Consider the following 15,370-nt stretch of genomic DNA (forward strand, 5'->3'; position numbering starts at 1 on the left):
AATATTACCCTCAGCGGAATCGAGCAACCTAAGACCAAGTCTAGCCAAACAATGCACATCACAAGCTAACTCTTTCTTACGTTCCTTTACATGAGTAACACTACCCATAGACAACCTGCTAAGGGCATCTGACAGTACATTGGCCTTGCTCAGGTGATACAACATACTCATATCATAGTCCTTTAGAAACTCTAACCACCATCTCTATCTAAAATTCAACTCCTTCGGAGTAAACACATACTGCAGGCTCTTATGATTAGTAAACATATCAACATAAAAACCATACAGATAGTGTCTCCATATTTTCAAAGAAAAAACCACAGTAGCTAACTTAAGATCATAGGTTGGGTAATTCTTTTCATGCGGCTTCAACTATCTAGATGCATAGGCTATAACCTTACATCTCTGTATCAACACACAACCTAAACCAACTCTAGAGGAATTGTAATACACCACAAAACCATCTATACCATCAGACAAAGTTAACAAAGGGGTTGAAGTAAGTCGAGTCTTCAACAACTGAAAACTCTTCTCACAGGAATCTGACCAAAAAATCTTAACATTATTTTGGGTTAACCGAGTCATGAGGGATGCAATAGAAGAGAAACCTTTAACAAAATAGCGGTAATATCTAGCTAGACCTAAGAAACCCCTAATTCCAGATGGAGAGATAGGTCTAGGCCAATTTCTTACAACTTCTGTCTTTTGGGGATAAACTCTAATGCCTTAGGCTAAAATAATATAACACAAAAAGGCTATTGACTTTAGCCAAAGTTTATACTTACTGAATTTGGCTAACAACTGATGATCTCTAGGAGTTTGCAGGATGATTCTAAGATGATCCGCATGGTCATTCTTAGTACGGGAGTACATAATGATATCATCTATGAGCACAATGACCAATATATCAATATATGAGCATTGGTTAGCTTGAAAGACATGACTAGAAACTCAAAGTGACCATAACAGTTTCAGAAGGCTGTCTTTGGGATATCACACTCCCTTACCTTAAGTTGATGATAGCCGGATCTAAGGTCTATCTTGGAGAAATAACTTGAACCTTGCAACAGATCAAATAGGTCATCAATTCTTGAAAGAGGGTGCTTATTCTTAATTGTGACCTTTTTAAGATGATGATACTCAATACACATACGCAAAGAACCATCTTTCTTTTGCATGAATAGGACAAGTGCGCCCCAAGAAGAGACACTAGGCCTTATGAAACCTTTATCTAAAAGATATTTGAGTTGCTCTTTCAACCTCTTACTCTCTATAGTTGTCATACGGTAGGAAGGAATAGAAATAGGCTTAGCGTCAGGGAAAAGGTCAATCCCGAATTCTATCTTTCTATCGGGAGGTACACTTGGGAGATCTTCCAGAACAGCATCAGGAAACTCATTGACAATGCTTACTGACTGAATAGTTAGACCCTCGGACTTAGTGTCTTTAAATATAACTAGGTAATAGATGCAACCTTTGGATGATAACTTTTTCTCTTGCAGATAGGAGATAAAATGACTCTTGGGAGATACCGTACTCTCGGACCACTAAAAAACTGGTTCATCAAGAAACTAAAACTTAATCATCAGGGTATGATAGTCTATAGATACATAACAAGAGTGAAACCAATCCATACCAAGAATAAGGTCAAAATCCATCATGTTCAACTCTATCAAAGCAGCGACCAGGACTCTATGAAGAACAGTAATAGGATAATTCCTAAACACTTGCTTAGCAACAAATGGTACCCCTACTGGAGTAGAAACTAGGAAAGGCTCAGGAATATTTTTAGGAATCATATCAAAATTCATAGCAATAAATAGGGTCACATAAGAAAAACTTGACCCGGGGTCCAATAACACATAAACATTAAAGTGGAATACACGGAGCATACCAGTGATAACATCTGGAGAGTCCTCCTGCTCCTGATGGGATGGTAGAACATAGAATTTGTTCTGGCACTAACCACAAGCAGTGATAGATAAAGTTTCTTGAGCAGGGATGGGATGGGCTATAGGAGCTGGTGCACTAGTAGTCTGTGTCTGAGGTCGGGCATCTCTGTTCCTTTTCCTAGTATGCAAATACTCTCTATGTCTGTCGTACAACTTTCCACAATAAAAGCAACCCCTCTGGTTTGCTAAGAACTAACTAGGATAGTCCTTACCACACTTGGTACATGGAGGATAGCGAGGTCTGTTTCTTACACTGTTCAGGGACCAAGACATAGAAGATCTGTTCCCTTGTTCCTTCCTACCTCTAGGCATGAAAGAACTAGATGATGAAGGCACTGGCATAGACAAATGGCTCTGGAACTATAGGCAATTCACTTCATGGGACCTAGCCTGACTACACTCATGCTGCTTGAATCTACTCCTCTTGTTACCCTTCCTCTATCTCTCTCCTTTATTTTGTCTGCCTCTATCTGTTGTGCATGTATTATTAATCTAGATAGATCCACATCCTTATTAAGCATAGCAGTCCTACATTCCTTCAATAACAACCCCAGACACCCCAATAACAAACTTACTCATACTAGTTCGGGTGTCAGCATTCAGATCAGAAGCATACATGGCCAACTAATTGAACTTAAGGCAGTATCCCTTAACAGTCATGAAACCCTATCTTATGTTCATAAACTTCTCAATATTTTCTTCCTTTATCTCAAGCGGGAAGAACTTGCCCAAGAATGCATCCTGGAACACTTGCCATGTAATAGGGGCAACATCTTCCCCTTTATTCTTCCTCCATACAATAACCCAGTCATAAGCAATGTCTTTCAGATGATAAGATGCCATCTCTACACTTTTTTCCTCAAAAATATGCATAACATGGCTGATATCTCTCATCTCCTCAAGATATAACTGAGGATCTTTACTATCCTTAGACCCGTAGAACACTGGCCGATTCATCCGCATAAAATCATGGATCCTAGCAGCAGCTAAGTCACCTACCTTCTGATGAGGAATTGCAGCCTAGTTATTGGCCTAGACATTTGTGGTGACTGCTTGGGCTAACACCAGAAAGGCCGCTCGAAACTCAGTAAGAGACATAGTCTCAGTCAAGGGATCAACGGGCTGAGGTTGCTCGTTATTTTTCTAAGGACATTTGCTCTTCAGGGAGACATTTTCTGAAATAATAGATCCCAAATTAATAGCTGAGAGATACAACTATAAGCACGATAGATTTTGAATAAAAGAGATGACTTTTTCCTAAAACGTCTAGTAGCCTCTTGCTCATAAATGTGGCACGATACACACCGATGATCAAGACTCTACTTAACGCATCTTCTTAGACTCCCTAGGACTCCTTAAACCCTAGGCTTAGATACCAAGTTTGTAAAATCCCAAAATCTCATCCCAAGACATCACATGGTGCTTAAGGCTTCAAATAGCCCTAAGCTAACCCTTTGAGCCTATTACTACTTCTGACACCTTCTTTAGGATAAATAAGCTAAACAATGATTCTTACTATGCTAAAAATAATCCAAAATAACTAGAAGTGATGTATGGATAGCAAAAATAATGACAGTCTAGAACACAACTTCAACTAACAATCTAGTCTGACAAAGCCTCTACTACTCAACTGGAGAGCCATTAGGATAGACCCCCAACTGACTCACAATGATATAAAAGTAAAACTCAAAACACTTTTAAAATAGAAAAGCTACAAATATAGATCCTTGAACCATGAGGACTGACCAACGGTGGAATATAGGTAATGGCACTTGGAAATCACGGTCATTGCTAAGACTAAGCACCTGAACCTACATTATAAGATAATGTAGCACACATAAATATATACGGATCAACACTTTGGGAATGTACTGAGTATATGGGGATGTATACATTTACATAAAACAATATTAATACTCTTTAATAAGATCATGCATGCAAATAGGAATGACTCACATAGCTTGAATAAGTGTAAAATATAAAACTCATGAACCATGTAATACAAATATCTTGAATCATTATACTTAACTTTAAAATCTATACTCTCTTCTTATTCTTAATACTTAAAGTCTAAATGAAGCTTTAAACAATACTTTCAAACTAATGCTTTTATCTTATAAAGAGTAAAACTTATTTAAAACTTAAGGACTCAAAACTTTTAAGAACTTTTAACACTTGGAACTTTAGAACTCCTTTAGACTCGAGACACTTGGAACTAGGAAGTTTCTTCTAACCGACATAAACAATGTGAGATACATGGAGTCTAATGTCTTGCCCACATTAGGGAGAGATGTCCTATCCTTTCTATTAGAGTAGAACCATATATTTAGTGATCACTATCTCGGCCTTGGGCCTATAAATCTCAAACCTATGATGGCACGTACTTCTGGGGTATGAGACCTTAGAATCATACCAAACTCGATGTTAAATACTACTCCTATACTCAGTTCAGAATACATAAGAAATCCACCTCAAAATAACTCAAGGGTATATAATAAAGACAAATAAATATTTTTATTTTCTTTAAATCATACTCAATATGGATTTCAACTCTATTACGACCGAAAGGCGAAATCTTTTTCAATAATATCAACATACTCAATTCATAGGTGCTTATAGCACAAAAGTTTATAAAATTGCAAATCTCAAGTAGGGCTTAGTGACCCATAATCAAATCTTAAGTTAAGACTCATCAAAGTACATACTAGATGTCATAAAGATTCATAAATCATATAGAAAATTTGGAACTTTCAACATTTTCCTTAAAATCTCAACATAATGATGTACTTCAATTTTTAAAACATTGGAACGATTAAAATCTCAAGGAGTAACAACATAGGGTATAATAGCATACTTCAATTTCATAAAAAACATAGAAAATCAAATATTCTCATAGTTAAAACAACTTTTGGGCACAAGGACAAAAGAAGTATCCTTGTTCAATCCCCGCATACCTTAGATCATGACTTAGACGAACAAACTTATTTGAGACTCTTCTTCTTACTATTGAGACAAGTAAGTTTTTGAAGCCTTTGACTTAGGAACCTTGAATTTTAACTCAAATTATAAAATCTATGGTGGGATCTTGTAGTTCTTGGAGAAGGAATTTATTCTTGTTCTTGAGGGAGAAACCCTAGCTTTAAGATGTTTGGATGAATAATGAAGCCTTTAGCTTTATTCTGGATATATCTAAGTGTTAAAAGGTTGGGAAAAGAGCAAAAAGTCATTTTTAAATATGACTTAAAATCACTGGATATGATATACAATGGTGGGGTACGATGGTCCATTGCTGGGTTGACGGTCCATCTGTCTTGACCGTCGCACCGGAGCCAGCTTTGGACTTTCTGCCTTGCTGTTCTGGCTGGGTCGACGGTTGTCGACCTTACCATCGCCCTTAAGTTGAATAAGGTCTTACTGCATTCTCTGCAATGGTTTGGGCGACGGTCCATTGCCAGCTTGACGATCCGTTGGCCCTCTCCATCGCACCAGGCCAATTTTACTGCTTTCTAATAAATGGCCATATCTTTCTCTTTTGATGTCAGATTTTGATTAAATGGGTATCGTTGGAAAGATAATTCAATTTACCACATGATAAAAAGTCATTTTAGGAAAATTCAACAAGGATAAAATACTTAATCACTTTAGAAGTCACTTTTTAATCTTTTAGGGCTACAATTACACTTCACTTGACACGTTCTAAAGGCTCAGACTACGAGGGAACTTTGAGGGGTCTTACATATCACCATCTTGTCTGAATTAAGGACTATAGTTATGAGACTCCTAGTCTCGAGTTAGTTTCAGTAGTAAGGGAATTTTAGTAGAGATGGTTTGTTAAGGGGTTTTCTTCTATTGCATACCCCATATATCGACTGACACATAAGAAAGTCAATTTTCAGTGGTCATATTCTTATGAGAAGAGTTTTCATAAGTTAAAGACTCGGCTTAATTTAGCCCCAGTTTTTACTTTGCCAGATGGTTCAGATGGATTTGTGGTTTACTGTGATACTTTTAGAGTTGGTTTTGGTTGTGTGTTGATACAGAGAAGTAAGGTCATAGCCTATGACTCTAGACATCTTAAGCCCCATGAAAATAATTTTCCTACCTATGATCTTGAGTTAACAGCTATTGTGTTTGATTTCAAGATATGGAGACATTACCTTTATGGGGTTTATGTAGATGTTTTCACTGACCATAAGAGTTTGCAATAAGTTTTTTTAGAGAAGGATCTGAATCTTTATCATAGAAGGTGGCTTGAGTTGTTAAAACATTATGATATGAGTGTGTTGTATCATCCCATCAAGCCCAATATAGTGGTAGATGCCCTTAGTAGGTTTTTTATGGGTAGTGTTGCCCATATTGAGGTGGATAAGAATAAGTTAGTCAGTGAGGTTCATCAGCTTGCCAGATTAGATATCAGTTGGTTGACTCAGTAGAATGTATTTTATGGGTTCAAAAAGGTTCGGAATCATCCTTGGTTGCTTATATGATAAAAACCATGGAACTCACGAAATTATCTCAAAATAGTCAACCAATGAAGGAGAATCCGAGAGCACAAAGAGACTAAATCTCGGCTTCAGCTACAACACCACAAACACAAGATATTAAAGGTGGAAACACACCAAAAAGCAACAAAATGACAAGATGGACAACGATAACATGATAACAACAACACATGGTTTTACTTACATGATAGCAAACGATTACAAGAACACAAACTACTACAAGATTACAAGAAAAGTAAAGGGATAGATAAATAGACCAATGGTTGGTATAATCTTAAGAACCCAAGATCTTATTCCACTCTTTGACCTTTAACACCACATAAAACAAATACCTATATCTTACATGTCAAAAGATCTGATTCCACCTCTCAAGCATCGATGTTTCCAAGCAAAACACAATAACTAGTGATTTCACACTAGTTCTTAACCTAGTTTCAATTTAGTGCCTCAAAGGAGAGAGAACTTGTGTTCTTTTATGTGTTATGATTACAACATTCTCATAAACAAACTAAAGAAACCCTACAATGTTCCTGATATAGTAAATTACATAATAGAAACTAAAATAACCAAAAGACCCCTCCTCTAAGGGCACCCTTCAAGTGTCGGTAAAGTATAGTGTTTGGACATTTTTAGTGTTCATTTTGGGCCTCTTTTTCACTTCAATTTCACAACTAAGGCTCGTGTCCAACACACACTCTCATAAATCCATATCTTTGATTATTCTCATAGTATCCGTTTTATCTTGAGAGGAATTTGTCCACAAATTCACAACTTCACCTCATTCAATTGGCCATTTCAAAAGAAATCACTCAAACAGCCTACAATACATGAGATAGCACAAAAAAAGTTCATAAAAACATGAGGAACCTGAGAGCTCATTAAAACAAGTCTTGGCCAACATCTTTATTTTGAGCTAGAAAGTACCCTATTAGTTCCTCATCATGCTTTGCTTATAAATTGTGCAATAAGCCCAAGTTAGTTGCACTTCGATATTTCCTTCTAAAAATCCATATTGATAATCTATACTTCGTTATCTATGTATTGTTCCTAAGGTAACATGATCAATGAGTTCTAATTTTCTCCCTCTGATAATGCTTTCAGACTTACAAGAGAGAAATTTTTGAAGTCTCACAAAACGGCTTGAGAAGAGCTTACCAACGTGTTATAAGTTTCCTAAGATCAATGTTATGCCCTATCCCTTATGATTTTTTCAGTTAAGATAGAGTAAGATGTGTATTCTTAGATTATCAAATATTGTATGTTGAGTTTCTATCTCTTGTAACCTTGTTATCTTGATGATATTGCAACTGAAAGTCTAGTGAAGCCGTGTGGGGCTCTTTTGATTCACTAGCATAATTGCTTTGTTATCTATCTTAAATTCTTTTTCAAAATACAAATAAAAGACTAGTGAAGTCGGGTAAGGCCTATTTTGATTCACTAGCGACTCCTTTGTATTTTGTTTTCTCTTGCTGGTTAGAACTAGTTTAGAGGTATTGTGGCAAGAAAGGGTGGAAAGTGTGATTTATTAAAAGTATGTATAGCTAAGCCTTTTGCATTTCATCAAGTTAGTGATGAATGATATTATTCTTATGTGTCAGCTCATAGAAGAAAGAGAAGGAGTTATTAGTAGAGGTAAATAATGGTTTGCTTAAGGTATGACAAAAGTTGTTGACGGTGTGTTGCATAAGATAAGTATAAGTTATGGATGATGATACTTAGTGTATGAGTTTTGTTAACTTAGATGCTCCTGAGATTGCAAGGGAAAGTTAAGTTGAGGCTTAGAGAGTTATGAACTAAGTTAAGTTGTGTATGAAGGATAGATAGTAATGATGGGTTGAAGAAGGGCGTATTGATGGATTATAAATGAGAGAGGCCATATTATTATAACCAATTATTGTTATTAGGGGGTTTAAGTGGACTAGTGTTTATTGATGTTTTGTTTTATAGTTTCCAAGTGAGAATGGTGTATGTGAGGTGGAGTTATAAGTTATGCTAAGCGTTAGACATTAAGCTTGGATGAATGGTGGCTATGAAGGTGGATGTGATGATTTCTTGGTTAATGGTGCTAGTTACAGGGAAGTGATCTAATGGGCTTGGATAGTGTATGTGATAGCTTGAGTTTGATCAACTTGTAATTAAGTTTGAATTTTTGTTCTTGGTGAGAAATTTTACCCAAGGTTCTGTGGGGCTGCTTTATTTTTTTCTAGGGTCATTGTATGTAGCGTAATTAGTAAGTGTCGTGGAGTTTCTAGGTGGAGGAATACTAGTTAGCCAATGAACAATATTCCTAATAATTGAGTCAAGAAGAGTGATGGCTTTAGTCTAAGGGGGAGATAGTAGAACAAGTGATCAGGTTAGATTGTCAGGTTCTAGTGGGTATGCCAAAAAGTTATGGAACAGCTGTGAGAAGGGATACTTCTCGACCTTTTTTTATTTTAGTATTTTCAGTCATTCCTGTATTTATTCATGCTTTGCATTTTTATTCCATGATCATGATTCATTTCCAGGCATGCAAAAAAAGAAAAAAAATCTTGTCCTCACTTAGTTATTGAAATGCGGAGTCTCAGACCATTCACCAGTTGGAATCATAATTCATAGTTATGAATTCCCAATTTAGATCATGCAATGCATGACTTATGTACTCAAGCTTTGGGATATGTTCAGTTCCAATGTTCACACGCTACTTTTAATGATCAGTAAGAAAGGAATTCAGATTCATATCGTGCATGTCCCCTGGCCGTATTTCTTTAATGGGTTTATGATGTTAAATTCTCTATTCCTCAAGCCTCAGTTGAGTGTCAAGTTATTCATAGTATCTATTCATGTGTCAGATCCTCATGCTCTAATTTTTTAGTTATCTTTCCTTACCCAAGATAGTGGTGGTGAATAGTTGTTTAGTCGGGAGAGAAGAGATATTTCTTTATAACTGATAAAGGGTGCCATGCCTACTTTGGCTTGGCGGTAATGTGAAGTAAGATTGAGGCTAAGTCTTTGATACATGTTATGGTTAGTTGAAGTTTAATTTGTTATGATTGGGAAGATTGTGACGTGTTCATATTGTGTAATTCCATGAATTATAATTCCATGAGTTGGAAGGAATATTGGAGTGAAGAATTTGTGTAGGACTCAATTAGCAAGGAGTGTGTCAGGTGTGGTTGAGGTGAGTTCATGGAAATTTTCTCGATAAGAGGTGTGTAGAGTATGATTAGGAATGTGCATATAGTTATGAAGATTGGATTGAATTTTGTATTTGTGTGCATGCGGATGGGTGCCTTGCACATTAGTAAATGGCTAGTGCTAGTTAGATTGGAGTTCTCAAAGTGGTAATGAGAATTAATCTTGAAGTTAGAGGTTGTAAGAATGTAGATGTGTAGGAGTTCATGATTCAGAATGGGGTTATGTGGCAAATTTTGTGGTTCTAGGTTATGCATGAAAATGATGAGGGGGTTTGTTTCAAGGGGATATGAGTAGATGGAAGTATCGGTGTCATGTGAGGATTGTAAGTCGAATCGATCAAATATAGTATCAGATGGGTATAGTATAGTCGAGAGAGTATTTGAGAAGTGTGGTTGAGTTGAGAGTAAGGAGTTTCCTTGCTTGAAGCTTAGTACTTTTATCCTGACTTATGATCATAGGTTTAGGTTTTAAATTATGGGATTATGGTAATTTTATGATCTCTGATTTAGATGTCTTGTTTAGATCTTGCCTAAAGTTCTTTTACCCTTCAGACCATTAGAATTCCTTGGGAGGGTGTTGAAGAAATCCTCTAGTTAAGTATGAGTATCTAGTACAATTCAGTTTGCATAGATAACAACCCATTTTTTAAAATTTGGCAGATAAACTTCTATGGTCTTCCATTTTTTTTGAACTAGTATGGTGTTACCACTCAAAATTTCATAAGTATGAGCAATTCGATAAGTAGTTGGTCGCGCCCAAAATCTACGAATTCAGTTCAGTATGTGTATCAGCCATCAGTTTCAGATTCAGCTATGTAATTGTTTTCAAAGTATTCTAGTCCAGACAATGTAATACCCATTGTGTAGTCTTATCCTTGTTTTGCATGACCTATGCCTGCAAAAATTATCTCTTCGCCATTTATGAGTACAATTGCACCCTTATCACATCAAGTGAATTCTAAACTCTCAGTAAGAGCCCGCTCTTTAATATAGGAAGAAGGCAAATCAACTCAAATTCAGTCGAGAATTACAGTTGTCCTCTATCTATTTTTTTCAGTCTCAAATCAAGCTGTATAGCTATTCTCATCATGAGTTTATACATTCAACAAAGTACTTCAAAGTTTAGAAAGATATAGATTTAGATTTGCAAGTTGTTTCAGTTGTATGTCTTTAAATTACTTTATATTCTTGGCGAAAAAGCAACATTCGAGGACGAATGTTTCCAAGGGAGAGATATTGTAATACCTCGATCGTTTCTTATGCCTAAATCTATCTTTTGAGTGAATATGGATGACTTCTAAATTGATTGTCATTTATATCAGGTTGTATTTCCTTAAATTCTACTCTCGATCATGTGGAGAATTGGATATGCTTTCCATCGACATAAGATTCACCTGAATCGGACACCCGATGAGGAAGTTAGAGCCATTTTGTAATTCCCCAAGACTCTAACCAATAGTACACCCATGAATCAAGATTTTAAGGAATAAATTATAGTGCTTTGGTTGTTTTCTAATCAAGGATGGTGTGTATTAAGCCTTTAAAGATGTCCTAATGATTGGGCGAATGAAAACATTCCTTACTGATTGAGTTCTTGGGAAGGATATTGGTATAGTCAACTTTAAACGAGAATATCTATCATTATACCATTAATTTTTGAGCTCATAACCTATTAACATATAGATACTTTAATTATCTTTCCAACGATACCAATTTCGCCAAAATCTGATAGCGAAGCAAAGAGTTTTGTCCATTTTACTACAACATGGCCAAGTTGGAAAACGGTGATGACGGTTCTAAAGGCCTATCAGGTTTCTAACGCCATTTCTAATGACATCGTCACTTTCTGATGATATTTTTGATGACGTCGTCAGCCTTAGGCAAAAAATCATAAATTCAACCCTTGTGTGCTGATATTTCGTGATGGCCTATCACGGGTCTGACGGCCTATCACGGCTCTGACGGCCTATCACCAATGTCGTCTGCCATTTTTCATCAATTAAGGGGCATTTTTAAAAGGGTATTTTGGTCTTTTCTACCCATTTTGATCCTCTATATATCCAAGTAAAGAAGAAAACTTCATTCTTCTTCCATTTCATCAAGAATACTAGGGTTTCTCTCTAAAAAATTTAATCCAAATTTCCCAAGAACATCAAAAATTCAACCATAGATTTTATAAATTGGTTAAAGATTCAAGGTACCCAAGTCAAAATCATCAATAACCCTACCTCAAGAGGTAGAAAAGGAGTCTATAACAAGTTTCTTCATCCAAATCCATAATCAAGGTATGTGGGGTTTGAACAAGAACACTTCTTTTGTTCTTGTGCCCAAAGATTTAATTTCTACTATTGAAATCCATGATTTTGCAAAGTGGGTTTACACCCAAATTACTATATTAATGATTTATGATATTTGAGCTATTCAAGATCGATACACATGACTATTTCATCATTTTATTTCTTAAATTGAGAACTTATACGATGAACTGGATATTATTATTATGAGTTGATGATATCTGAATGATTTGAGATAAGATTCATGATTTAAACTTGTCTATGAGAATTTTTATTATTGAATATATATATAAATATATTGATATTTGAGCTTGAAAGCCAAGAATGAGTTCTATGATGTTTTCTTAAAGTTTTTGATACATTATTATTTAACAACTTCCAAATTATGACTTGATATTTAATATTGTGAATTTAATGTTCTACCATGAGTTGGTATTTAAAGTGCTTTCAAGACATGTGTCAAGCTTTAATCTTCCTTATGACAAATTGGATTATTTAGTATATTGATTCATAAGTTTGAGTTGTTCTAATGAGTCTTGATATTTCCTTGAAGTTATTGATGTTGCCATGACTAAATTAATTGATGTTTAGGATAGCGTTTCCTATAAAGAAATCACAGTTGAGATCCTTGATCATCCTATTTGAAGATTAAGGAACAAAAAAGTTCTCTTTGTCAAGGTTCTTTGGCAGAATCAGTACGTTGAGGGAGCCACTTGGGAAGCAAAAGAATATATGAAAACCAAGTACCCTCATCTTTGCTCTGCAAACTCAATTTCATCTTACAGTAATGATTTTTCTTAGATTAACTCTTTTTTGTTCTCAATTTCATCTATGTAATCCATCTCATGTCATTGTATATATTAAGTTCAGTTTATGTATCATGTTTTAGACTTAGTTATGCAATCTTGTTTTTAGTCATGCATGTTCAGTTTATGATCTCAGTTTTCCCAGTGTTCTTAGATAACTAGTCTTATTCGAGGATGAATTCTCCCAAGGCAGAGATATTATAATACCTCATACAAGTTTTATCTCATTTCAGCTCTCAATTGAATGCATAAGGGGTCCAAAGCTTAGAAATTAGCCTAAGTTTTGGGACTTAGTTATTTCCAAGGCCCCTAAACTTCAATGATTTTATTTTTGACCTTCCTTACCTAAGAATGTAAATTTTTGAGTTGATTCATGATCAAGGATGTTAAAAGTACATCTCGAGTGAGTTTCAGAATTTTCAGACGAGCGTAAGGGAGTGTTTGGGATTCCAAAAGATCAGTAGCACTAATATAAACCCACAGTGTGCCCTCCAATGCACCACTCTAGATTCCGCGTTGCTCCCTCCAATGCACCGCTCTAGAGCCTATGCCGTGCCCTCCAGTGCACCTTTGTAGAGGCTGCACCGTCTTTATTTTTTCCCATCCAGATTTTGTTCCTTATTTAAGGGCATTTGGGTTATTTATCCTTCACCTAAACTCATCCATAACATAATATTTAGGTCCCCAAGGAACATTATTTGCCCTATTACTCATAAAATCTCTCAATTAAACTATCTTCTACATTAAGAACAAACCCTAACCCTTACTCAAGTAATCAAGAAATTTAAGCTTCAAATCTCAATAAATTATCAAGAACCTTCACACATTCATCTAGTGAGGGATGTGTGATGTTCATCCATGGGTTCCTTTCACCCATGGAGTTCAAAAAGCCCTTTTTTGGTTTAAAATTATGAGTTTTTCATGTTTAAGTTGAAATAGCTCCATGAATCTCTTGTTAATTCAATTATAAGTTATGCTTATAAGTGTTTTCAAGAGGTATGAGCCATTACATGTTTTAAATATTGTAATCTTCACATTAAATCTCTATGTTTTGATTTTAGTCTTGTAATAATCTTATTCTCGCAGGCTTTACCCATTCCCATGCTTAAGTTCATGACTCTCATGTGTTTGATGAAATGACTTAGTGTTGGGTTTTGAACAATGATCCCTTACTATGGTTTTAAAGCTTTACATGGTATTATTGTTAATTCCATTCAATGCTGGTGGGTTATGAACACCCGATACCTATGTGATCTATATAAATTCACCTTTTTATGTATACAGATAGTTAATCCAATTATATTATCAATATACTTAGATATTCATATTCTTGATGAGCACTATTAGTTATATAGAAATATTTAGTGGACTTTAGATTAGTCCAATACCAATTTCAATTTAGGGAGAGTAGGATTTATCACCGAGCGAACCTAGGGATGAAGGCTCACCCGCTAGTTAGGACTGGGTCCTTAGTAGTATTTCCTAAGTTGAAGAACTATTTATCCATCATAGGATTATGAGATATCACCCACCAGTTTTGGACTGACACTCTCTTAGGTGTCACCCATTAGTTTAGACTGACTCTCTAGCATTTTGAATGCCAAATTACTGGATCCACACAACCAATATTAGTACCAGTGGCACGGTACTAACACCCTTCCAACTTGGTTATAGGTAGGATACTAATTAGCTATAATTGGGGCATGTTAGTTAGATGATACCTCCTACAGTCTCAGTACAGTATTTCTATGTATTCGCAGTTCAGGTTTTCTTGATCAAGTGTACATACTTTCAGTTATTCAGTTATAAAGTTACAGTCTTGCAGATTTCAGACTTATTTCAAATTACATATTTATTCTTGGTCTTGCATTCTCAGATGTCATAGTTTACATGCATTTATGTTTAATTATCTCATGCTATTCAGTTAGTTCTTATTTCATATTTATAGTACCCTATGTATACTAGCCTAACCTTATCTCATATACTAATACATTCAAAGTACTAGCCATATATTCTTCTTTGTGCTATGATGTCTTATTTCGTAGGTTTGGATGCATAGTTTCCCGACCATAATTAGACAGCTTAGTGTAATCTAGCTGTCGTAGTGGTGAGTCCTTATCCATCGAGGTCATGTTTTGATTATTCAGTTATTTTAGTATTTTATTTTATTTAATCAGTCAGAGTTTTTTGGGGGTCTTCCCATCAACTCCTCAGTTAGTTTATAGTCTTTCAGATATTTAGATAAAATAGTTAGATAATTATTTAGTTACTTTTAGTTCTTATTAGTTGTTACAGACATTCATTATTTCGTATTTCAGTATTGAGATATATATTAACTTCTCATTTTATCTTTCGCACATGTGTTATGTTCATATTTTATTTAGCGCTCACTATAGGTACCATCTTTTGGGTTATCTTGTGGTCACTTATGACCGTAAGAACCATTATTTTGACTAGGGAGTAGCCTCGGGTCATGACAAAAGGTCTAGGGATTTCTAACTTAGGCTCCTGTTTTACCACTTTCTACTAAGGGTGAGGGATTAACCATGTATTGTAATACTTCTAACATTGGTTTTGGTTGTTTATTAATACATCAAGATCATGTTATTTCTTATGCATTGAGATAGTTGAAGGTGTATG

The sequence above is a fragment of the Capsicum annuum genome, chromosome 5, assembly GCF_002878395.1.
Source record: "Capsicum annuum cultivar UCD-10X-F1 chromosome 5, UCD10Xv1.1, whole genome shotgun sequence".
Classification (NCBI taxonomy): domain Eukaryota; kingdom Viridiplantae; phylum Streptophyta; class Magnoliopsida; order Solanales; family Solanaceae; genus Capsicum; species Capsicum annuum.